At 33.3% G+C, this 11,999-nt stretch overlaps 1 non-coding gene and 1 pseudogene across 1 annotated transcript; both read right to left on the minus strand.

The window, feature by feature from the left end:
• Window positions 1-4,798: 4,798 nt before the first annotated feature.
• Window positions 4,799-4,871, minus strand: TRNAK-UUU (transfer RNA lysine (anticodon UUU)). Its single transcript has one exon. It is a non-coding gene; the product is annotated as a tRNA-Lys (tRNA).
• Window positions 4,872-5,125: 254 nt separating this feature from the next.
• Window positions 5,126-5,479, minus strand: LOC145056793 (calcium-binding protein PBP1 pseudogene; annotated as a pseudogene).
• Window positions 5,480-11,999: the final 6,520 nt, after the last annotated feature.

Below are 11,999 nucleotides of genomic sequence, written 5' to 3' on the forward strand. Positions count from 1 at the left end.
AATGAAACTCAATTGTGACCTACCACTCGTACGATGATGAAATCCCCCAAACATGGATTTTGAAGGAATCTCCCGCAACTTGAATATTTAGTTTGACAACCAAAAACACTAAAGTAAGGAATTCAAAATTTCAATTCCTTGTCATATATTGAATACGTGAACCAAAGATGATATGTTGTCATGTATGATGTACCTGGTCAAAAGCCTCAAGAACAGGTGGGTCCCATCCGATTCCTTTTGATTTCTCCAATATTTTTTCACACTTTTGATTTCTTGAAGCTTCTGTTCTATACTATGTTTAAGAAAACAATAATCTGTTTGTCAAAGGGACATTGGTGGGTGGTAGCCCTTGTCAAAGGGAACATGTTGGATATATCATGCGACTATTCTTTCCCTTTTTTGTCAACACTTTGAATTGACTCAAAACATCATGTTGTTTATTCTCTTAATGTTCCAATAATCCAATTATCTCGTGTGAAAAGTTAGAAATGTAGCTATTATTGCCACTTAAATTTCGTGTCTTCCAAGGTATATATGTAGTACCAAGGACCAATGCATTTATGTGTATATATATGTCCTCATACTTCAACACATCAAATTATCTCCTCCAAGATTGAATCTTTAATTTTAGAAAAAAACACACATGTCGAAAAGCTTGGGTTTAACGAAACAGCATGCAAGGCTTCCACCTAGACGAGGTCAAGTCAAAATACGTATATTTCATCTCATTATTGAGCTTCTTAAGGAGAGAGTGATTGGTATACTTGATGATAATGAGAATGTACTTAAGGAGAAATTTAGTTCTAGAGGGTATAATGATATTTCTTGAAAAGCTATACATTTTTTCAATATTATGAGCCTTGGGATTTTTATATCTGTAGTCAAAGCTATTAAGGTGATGAAGATACTTTGTATGTAGTTGTAAATAATCTTTAACATCATGCCATCGAATTCAACTATTTTTTTTAATCAATGAATGAACATTTTGTATGATATTTACGGATTTTTCTTGTTTGAGTAGTATAACATCAAAGTTTTCATGTTGTAAAACCTTTGCTTGAATGTCAAGCATATGAATCTATAATCTAAGTGATGGTTATTTAACCTTGATGTTGCACCTATGGGCTTTTAGTTAACCCAGAATGGAATCGAATAACTATGCGTGTTGGAATGGAATCAAATAATAATGCGACTTGTAATGGAATTAAATGGTTATTGTCAATAAGGCCAAAATCATCATCATCATCATTTGAACAGGGGTTTCTATTGTCACTTCTGGAATTTTTATTATCATCCTGAAAACCAAGCCAACATTGATGATTTGCAAAATGATGAAGTGGAATAAAGCAAGTGTATATGATTATTAGTCAAATGTCTAAAATAGTGACAAAACAAAGACATATCAACCACATTACAAACCTAGAAGTAGAAACCCATTTGTTTTCACCTGATATTTTGATTTTATGGATCCTATTTATATGTGATGAGAAGAAATTTAGTTTAAGATGAAAAAGCAATCATTGTCTCTTTTTTTATTTGTAAAAAAAATATCTATCCTTTTTTTATTTACCAATATACGTTCATTTAGTTTTCTAATAGTACATAATACCAACAAACAAGAGGTTTGAATGACTCATTCCGGTCATTCAAGCTAAGCAAACATGTTAACCAAATGTAATCACCATCATTCCTTACCTTATTTTTCTTAATCCTATTCGACATGAAACAGATCATGGGTTTGTTGAAAGAACAAGACTCTCATGTAATGGAATCAGGAAAGCTGTCAAGATCACAATTCAATGGAATCCCAGAAGAAAAAAAAAGATTCAACAAACTATCAATGTTTTCAACTCAAAATACCACAAGGTGATTCCAGGGAGGATCATCAGATTCTGAACAAATCCTATGTGAGGAAATTGAAACTGAAACTGAAACTAATGGCAGAGTAAGGGGAATGGGTGAATACATAGACCAAATAAACGAGCAACTGGAGATCTAGAGTTTACCGGTTCCGAATTGGATCGATTAACCCAAATAAACGAGTAACTAATGATCTAGAGAATTGATGTTCTTAGGCAGCGGCTCATTCAAAATTGATCAAGGACAGTAGCGGGAAGGGGTGAATACATAGACCCTTATCGTCTGGATTAGTGGTGGGGGTGAAAACGGTTGATAGTGGAGGGGGGAAGGGGGAGGTATTTTGCGATTTTGGGAGGAGCTAAGGCAGTCGACGAGTGGTTAATTGAAGTTTAGGCCTTTAGGGTTAGTGATACCAAATGCGCCCAAATACCAAATGCCAGTTGTCAAAAGTTTTGAGGTTTTTTTTTGAACTTCACAACTATATCTCATATTTCTTGAAAGCACATACATTGTTTATGAGGTTTTGTCAAATAAAAATTACCACTTACTTTTTTTTCATAGAACCCAAAATCTCCCACGAAAATTTAAAAAAAAAAACATACAACTTAACATACCTAACATACATGCATACCACAAATGAAGAAATGATTTAGAGGGTGTTTGGAAAAAAAAATTATTACTTATTAGCTTATAATAAGTAAGTGTAGGGTAACTTATGAAAAAATAACTTATTAGAGGTTTCCTATCGAAATAAGTTATTTTCATCCAAACACTTTTTTAACTTATAGTGATGTGGAACCTAATAAATTGTTTTAAAAGTTTGGCCAAATACCCCCTTAAAAGCATCAACAACCACTCCCTCTTTCCATCACTACAATTCAAACAATACATACAACAAAGACGCATCAAAAATTAAAAATAAACACACATAATCACTGGGGAAGTTGATTAAAAGAGACATTGGATTTGGTCCAATGCCAATCTATTTATGGTAATCTGTTCACGCCAATCGTTGCGATATTTATTATGTATTTTCATGAATGCAACTCTTGATACAAACAACAAATAATGAACTCAACTTTTATGATTATTTTAGTTAATAACTGTAGTTATATTTATTTTAATGATATGTTTGTTAGCAAATAGGGTAGGAAACAAAGTTTGGTAACCATATATGTGGATACCTCACGGATCGTGTAGATCAATGTTTGTATTGATATTTCTTTCATATGTCTAGGTTAATAACAAATTCAATCTGAAATATTGTGTAGGACACTTGGTGTTTCAGGCACAAAATAGCAAAGTTCTAGAGAGAGTATATGGATTGTACGATCAGTTTTGTAAGAGAGTTAAAAATAAATGATATATGAGTAAATATACCTATTTACCCAACAATTGGATAAGATGTTGATAACTGTGTTGAAAAATGAAAAATAGTTTCTTAAAAAATTGCCCAAAAAACTTGAGTTGTTTGACCAAAGTTATCAAAAGCAACTTTGGCTCCCTGGCAGTGTAAGTTGCATTCGAGCTAACTCCATTTTGTATGTTTTTCCAGCTCCCTTTATTCTAATGATTTTCCATTTCATTCCGAGTCTAAAATTGTGTACAGTTGACACCCACCTTTCTTTATGTTCTCACTCAAACTCATGTTATATACAAGTGTATACTCTGCATACTTAACCTGTATATATTAGAACACAATTATAAATTCCAATTTAACACATTAATTTTAATTATATAAAATAGTTGATGATAATGATATCACCAATAATCAATAATATTTTGTTGCGACAACTTTTTGGTTATTTTTCACAGAAATCCAACTATACAAACAGTTTAATTTCTATCTTATAATTGTCATCCAATACACAGAGAAAACAATTGGTTTCCATAATTTTCTTCTTCTTTGTCTCATATAAGTTTGTAATATTTTCTTTTTTCTTATACTAAATTTTAAAGAAATTTGTATATACTTTTCTTAAAAATTAAAATATCATATTTATTCTACCTAATTTTAAATATCATATATATACTCTTCATAAACATTCAAATATCAAATTTACCCAAATGCTTGTTTTTAGACATTCTATAATCATTTTAAATCTTTATGCTTCTCAATAGAATGTTATAACCGTATTAAAAATCTAAGTTTAAAATATCATATATACCTGCTTGTAATAAAAATCATGTTCTCAAATCCTTTATTAATCTTGTTTTAGTTGTACCGGTTTGTTATCTTTCATAAACATGTTAATATATTTAGAATGAGCAATAAGCAATGATTATGTAGGTTGAGCATCGGTCCGGACCCGGACCTAGAACCGAAGAACTGATAACCAATTTAGTGGAAATTAGAGAATCGTGACCAGACCAATACCCTGGTTCTGGTTCCGGTTCCGATTCTACAAGTGTGCTCTTTAATTAGGGATGTGTTCAGTTTTGGACCTGATTTGAATTAGAACAAGAATTGAAGAACCGAGAATTGATTTAGTGGGAAATGGAGAATCCAGAATCGAACTGAATATCCTGGTTTCGGCTTTTTTTTCGATCAGATCCAGTTCCATCGGATCAAAATGGTCGTCCGTACAATTATGTTTAGCAACTTTTCACACACACAAGAGTACATAAAACATATGGACAAAACAATAAGCGGTACAAAATAGACACCACATTTGTAATACATCTAGCATTACAAACAACCTGATTGATTTTAGATCAAAATATCAATTTTTTTTTCGGGTTGATTTTAGTGAAAATCACTGTAACAATAAAAAACAAAATTTATTATAAATATATTTAAAAGTAAGATTTGAACAAATATTATATTTAAAATTAAAATTAACAAATATAATATTTTATATTCAATAATGACATATACAAAATACCTTTCTATTAAATAAAAACCAGAAAAATAACTTTACGGCCAAACTGAAAAACGCGCCATCCGTGGGACTCGAACCCACGACCACGTGGTTAAAAGCCACGCGCTCTACCAACTGAGCTAGAACGGCTAATTGCTTGAGTATATAGATCAAACACTTTATTACAAAAAGGACTTGGTAATAAATAGAGGGATACGTGTCTGTATGTAGTTTGAAGCCTTATCTTTGTTATCTTAACTACGAACCGACTTATTGATGAATGTTTTAATGTACAAAAAGTTTGGTACATGAAGACATGTATATATATCTTGCAACACCATAATAAATTATTAGCACCATGTTATATATAAGAATATATTAAAATTTTTAAGAGTAAAACTACATTAAAGTTCATTTAAAACAGCAATTTCTAACCATCTAAGTGACCCTTCCATTAACCCAGGGCTCAATCTAAACATAAGAACATAGAACTCCATCTCACTCAACTTCCCATCTCCATCAACATCACCTTCTCTTACCATATATCTCAATTCATTGTCGTTCATCTTCTGCAACCCCAGCGAAGATGCGTTCCTCTTCAAGCTATCAAATGTTATGAACCCTTTCGTGTCTCTGTCCTCCAATAACTCAAACCCTTTGTATAGTTCGTTCATAAATCCTTCGGCACCCAACTTTTCCACCATGGATGGGAAATGATCCTCGAATTCAACAACAAAGTTTCCAGATTTCAAACCCATGAGTTATTTTTCTTTCAGAGTACTATATAGTATAGGCAAAGTTAATCGTGGAATAGAAGATGAGATATGTGTATGTTTATATAGACAAAAAGAAGCCATGGATTCGAGGAAAGAAGGTAGGGGAGATGCCAACGAAGTTACAGATCATGATTTCTTCTTGGTGTTGTGTTTGGTTTTGTTGAGGAAATTCATGGCAGTAATGATGTTTCCTGGAAGTTGCATAATAAAACTGGAAGCTACCTCAGCCTCACTACAATACTTAAAATAGAAGGCTTTAAATTAATATAAGCCTTTGTTTGGTACGCAACGTGGGTAGCATTTTCCCTTTTCTGGAAACTTTAAATGAATTATGATGGAGACTTTTGATGCCATTCTTAAGATGTTTTTGAGGTTTCGTCGAAAGGGATAAAAGAGTCGATAGTTTTTTTTCTTTTTCTTTTTTCCTTTTTCTTCTCTTTCTCTTTTTCTTTTTTTTTTCTTTTTTCTTTTTTGTAAAATTTGAGCTTTCAGATTTATTACATTCCCCCCTTTGATTTTATAATGTTTAACATTTAATGCTCATTTAATGAGATTTTAGGATACTAATATGATAAAGGTCATCATTTAAATAGGTATGAGGATTGGTAGAATAAAACGTAGGAGGATATTTAATTTCTCTTATATAAATTGTAGAAACGAAGGACTTATTGCTAGGGATGAAAAAATCTCCAATGGGAATCCAAAACCCGCGTCCGGTTTGTCCGTTGAATCCTTAAGTTGATCAGAAATGAAGATGGAGATACCCAAATAAAAAACAGGTATGAGGATGCCCCTATTCTCCGACCGAAGACCCAACTCCGGTACATATTAATATATATAAAAATAAAACAAAACATATATTTATAGTATAAATTTACAACACCTAAAATTTGATCCAAGAAACCTAACTCATTATAATTATTTGGTTTGAATTATAATTTTTTTTTATTCGTTTATCTAATTTAATCTCATGTATAATTTTTTATCTTTGGTTTATCTATTGTTACCTCAAATATCACTTTCATAATTACCTTATTTTTTATGTATGTATTTTAATTTGGTAGAAAAAAATTTAAAGTTTTTATACAATCTATAAATAGTTTTATAGTTTGTAAAATCTTTAATTTTATGTAGGTAAAATTGAAATTTATATTTTTTCTTTATATAAAAGTTTTCATACTAAAATAGAAAAAAAATCTCTGATTCTCTATAATCCCCAATAGCGGTGGGGATAGCGACTCATTTATATTTTCCGATGGGAATGATGATAGAAATTTAAATGAAGATACATGGATGGAGATTGGGTCTCTGTCATTTCCCGACCCCATTTTCATCTCTACTTATTGTTGAGATATGATGTTGAAATGATGATCATAAACAAAATCGATGGAGATTCAGGTCTCGTATGTGTGATAACTATAAATTTTGTTAGAGTATATGCAGTTGTCCTAAAATAAATTAATAAATATTTTGTCAATGTAAAAGTTTATAATATGTCTATTATTTTGATATTTTTCTAATAAAAATCGCTTGAGAATGTATGTGTTCAAAATATTTTCCCCCTATATAATAGAGTTCTACTACCATGCAAAAAAAAAAAAAAAATATATATATATATATATATATATATATATATATATATATATATATATATATATATATTGAACAAATGGATTTTATAAAATTAATAAGAGGCTAGAAAAGAAACAGTTACAAACACATAACTAAAAAAGGGATTTTGGATCCCATCGGTCCACTTAGCCAAAACCTTATTGCGTATTCACATACCGATTAAATGACAAATCTACAATACTTATCAAACAACAAGTCTCGACAAAGAGGTTTATCACCAAACAACAACTCATTTTGCAACCTCCAAACAACCCACATAACCACAAAAGTTAAGGACTCCAACACTCCTTTCTCACTGAACTGATGTGAGACTCGTCAATCCAAGTGAAGATATAAACAACCACCACCCAGTCCAAAATAACAAAATCAAGCCATCTAAACGCTCACCTCCAAATATTAGCAACCATTTCAAATAAGAGAACATGATTGACAGTTTCCATCGAATTTGAACAAATAGCACACACCCAGGAAGACATCACAACCCTTTTCTGTAACGCCCATAGATCCGGGCTAGTCAATTTAGAGACGATAGGCGTCAAAAATGGATTTTTGATGAAAGATTATTTAGAATGAATAATCTTAACTAAGTTATAGTATATGTTACAAGGTTTCCGTGCATATAAAGAACGCCGAAATCCGAGTTATAACGAAGAAGTTATGACCTGTCGAAGTTTTCCGACAGAACCGACACGACACAACGCGACGTAAATAGTGAATTTACGTTAGAGCGATATTTAGCCTTAGTGATCTAAACGAAAGTCGTAGAGTTCGTTAAACCATGAGCGTGCATAAAAAGAACGTCCGAATATGACTTCGTATGAGGAAGTTATGATTTTTCTAAGTTTCGACTTAGCGGTATGCAGCCCGAATACTCGATTTGAGATCGAGCGGTTATTAGCCAAAACAATCTAAACGAAGATCGAAGATCTCGTCAATTGTAGTGAAACGATAAAAAGATAGGCGAAACGAACGTTGGATGAAGAAGTTATGAATTTATAACGGAGTTTTCCTGTCCCGGCCTACTAAAAATAATATAATAAAAATAAATTCAAAATTAGCCAACAGAGTCTAAATGAAATTTGAAGAGCATAATCTCACCTACGCGTGGATATAAAGAACGTCGAAAACGGAGCTCGTATGCGAAAGTTATGAATTTTTGAAGATCGTGGCACGCATACCAAAGCTTATCCGAAGATTACGCCCAGCGTACTCTATGTACGCCCAACGTACTGATTACGCCCGGTGTACTCCAAAATTACGCCCAGCATAATCCCAGACCCAGCAGCCTATAAATAGAAACCGAGATCAGCCATTTTCTCTTGTTCAAACTCTTTCTTCTCTCTAGTTTTTGCCTCGCTTTGCGTGCCAATTATATCCCGAAGCCGATTCCCGAGCCCCGAAGCAAGTTCCGAAGTCCCGAAGATCCCGAGAAGTGAGATTCCCGAGCTGAAGACCTGCTCGCAAAGAGCCCGGTTTTTGTGAAGATCTTCAAGATCTACCAAAGAATACTACTTCTACAAGTCGTAGTGCTGTCCGATCAACTTCTAATCAAGTGAGTGTATAGTCACTTTCATCTTACACATAGATATGAAGTATTTGCTATGAAATACATGCTATGTGTTTATACATTGTTTGTTTACTTGAGATGGATGATGAATGAATGTTTTATACGAGTTTTTAAATAAGCTGTATATGTAATTTATATCTACAAATATGTTGGGTAGAACATGGATAGATGAAATAGTTGGTGTGTGATAAAAAAAATGTGATGAGAGATAGGTGAGGATATAATGGTGATGATAAATAGGTGATGATATATAGGTGATGAATTACGAGTCCAGGAGATGTTGTAGCTACGTATTCATGCGATGATAGTCTAACCCATATTATGAATTACGAGTCCAGACGATGTTGTGGCTACGTATTCATGTGATGATAGTCTAACCCTTATTATGAATTATGAGTCCAGGCGATGTTGTGGCTACGTATTCATGTGATGATAGACTAACCCTTATTATGATTTACAAGTCCAGGCGATGTTGTGGCTGCGTAATCATGCAATGATACCCTAACCCTTGCTAGACACATATTGAGGGAGTAATCCCCGAATTAGTATTGTCTATGCGATGTAGGCGATGATCCTTATGAAAAGTTCTTAGGAACAAACATATAAGGAAATATGATGTAAGGAGATGAGAAGTAAATATGATATAGGAGATGACCCTTGAGATAATATCTTTAGGGAAGACTAAAAGAAGATAATGGGGATGGGTAATTGGGTTGATTGTTTGATGATTAAATATAATAATTATATTATTGTGGTTGAAAACCCTATATGCTCATCAGGCTCCCAAGCCTGACCCACCCAGTTTTCTTTGCATTACAGGTAATGGCACAAGAGTATAAGTTGGTGAACTTGACGAGAGATTTTGGATTATAGGTCAGTACTTATGAATAACCATTGTAAGGTCTATTTTGTTCTGTTTATGCTTTTGATCTGTATTGAACATGACATCCTGAGATTTTGTTATATAATGAAAATACATTTCTATAAAGAAACGCTTTGATAATTTTTATCATATTTTGTTTTAGGAACAAATTCCGCAACTATTTTCTTTAAAAGATTACTCTGATTTTATAAAACAAAGCATAAACAAATCGGTCTTTTCTAGCTGTAAAATGGGGATGTCACATTTTCTAACTCAAATCCATCTAGTAGGAAGTCGATCAAGATAAGCACACCAAAAAAAAAATTTAATTTCCTTGGTACAAACAAACTGCACCTCGTTATATATAGAACCCTCCAGCATATAAACATTATCAATGAACTTTCTAGTCTCGCTTGTTGGTGGTTGTTGACACCAACAAATAAATAACACTAATGTTCTAACACATAATTATGTGTAACACCCCACTTTTTAACACGAAGTACACCAAAAAAATTTCAATTTTAATTTAAAAAACAACATGGTGTACATTTATGTTAACTAGGCACATACAAGAAGTTATGAAAATGATCATAAACAAAAGAAATAACATAATGATCCGATTCGGCTGTCACCAACATAGAGACCACTCCTAACTTCTGTAATGTATCTATCAGAACCCAAAATGCATACATTAAACAAAAATGAGTAATCTATGAGATCTTAGTGAGTAATTTGCTAAAACAACACACACACACACACAGATATATATATATATATATATATATATATATATATATATATATATATATATATATATATATATATATATATATACCCACACATACATTCACATCATCAATACAATAGTAAATTTCATAATGCCTTTCGGATTACTCAATATATTTCTCACAAAGCATTATCATTTAGGTTTGCCAAGTAATATGCATACATCTATCCAAGTTACTATCTTAACTCACAATATATAGTAATGGATTTATAGCTACTCAAGCTATCATTAAATCATCATAAGGCACTCATTATGTGACTCTTTGTACTCATCAAGTATTACCATAAGGTACTAGTTATGTGGTTTATTACACTTGATAAATATAAACAACTATTATCTACACCAGCTCTTATCACTACTCAGAGGTAGAATAGTTATACCAGTTTATTACATTACATAGTAATAGCAACATACAGGAAAAATAATAATTTATTCATTTTTATAAAGCAACTCGGCGAGTTGGTAGCCCCAAACTCGTCGAGTAGAGATTAGAAAGGACGCGGGTTTTGAGCAACCTACTCGACGAGTTGAGAACCTCAACTCGACGAGTAGGCCGGCAAGGGTGAAACCCTAATTTTGGGGTTCTTTGCACCCTATTTAAGCATCCTAATCCCCACATGTTGGCCTTATTTCTAGCCTCCAAGTCCCAAACCCTCAATCCAGAAACCCTAATGCATTTGTGAGCTTGAAAGCCATTTTTTAGTAAAGTTTTGTGTGTGTTCAAGCTTGTGAAGGAAGAAGAAGCTTAGGGAATCAAGAAGAAGCTAGTAGATCTAGAGACTCCATTGAATCCTCATCATTTTCTTGTAAGCAAGTCCCAAACATGCTTAGTAACTTCTTAGATCTTCTTATTATCACTTTATTGAGTTTTTGGTCCAAGAAGCATGACCTTTGGGAAATAGGCATCCCAAGTGAGTATACCATCAGATATGGAATCATGGAGGGCTTTCATGGCATAAAGGTGCAAACTTTATGGCCATTGAAGCCCCATGCAAGTTATAAGATGTCATTTTGGCCTTTTAAGCTCCAAAAGGCCATGCATGGAGAGAAAGGTAGAAGCTTCACATGTTCATATAGTGTCTAAGGTCCAAATCTCAGTTTGTGTGCTTTAGCTTGGAGTATTTATGGCTTGTGAACCAAGATCTGGGTACTAAAGAGTTAGGGTTTGAGCTAAATCCATTAAATAAGGGTATTAATGGGTAAAGTTGGAAACTTTACCCTTCAAAGGACATTCTCAGAGTACATGTGAAGTTTGAAGCTCATATATGAAGAATAGGGGGTTAATCCATTAAAATGGCTTAACAGACTAAAGAAGTCGTCAAGTCCATAAAGGAACTTGACGAGTTGGTTCGAAATGCCCTGACCCTGTAGAAGGAAAAACTCGACGCGTTCAGGATGGAGTCGACGAGTTAGAACGATTTGTCCTGACTCTATAAAGGGCAGAACTCGACGAGTCTAGGAGGGACTCGACGAGTTGAGTCGTTTTAACATGATTCTGGTGAGCATGGAAACTCGGTGAGTCAGAGGGATGACTCGACAAGTTGAGTCAACCCGGGATGTTGACTTTGACTGGACGTTGACCTTGACTTTGATCAAGGTTGACCTGTGAAGGGGTCTTGTGTATAGAATGGTATCTAAGGGGTTGTTTCTGTCA

The sequence above is a fragment of the Lactuca serriola genome, chromosome 1 (genome assembly GCF_051521515.1).
Source record: "Lactuca serriola cultivar US96UC23 chromosome 1, Lser_US96UC23_V15, whole genome shotgun sequence".
In the NCBI taxonomy this organism is placed as follows: Eukaryota; Viridiplantae; Streptophyta; class Magnoliopsida; order Asterales; family Asteraceae; genus Lactuca; species Lactuca serriola.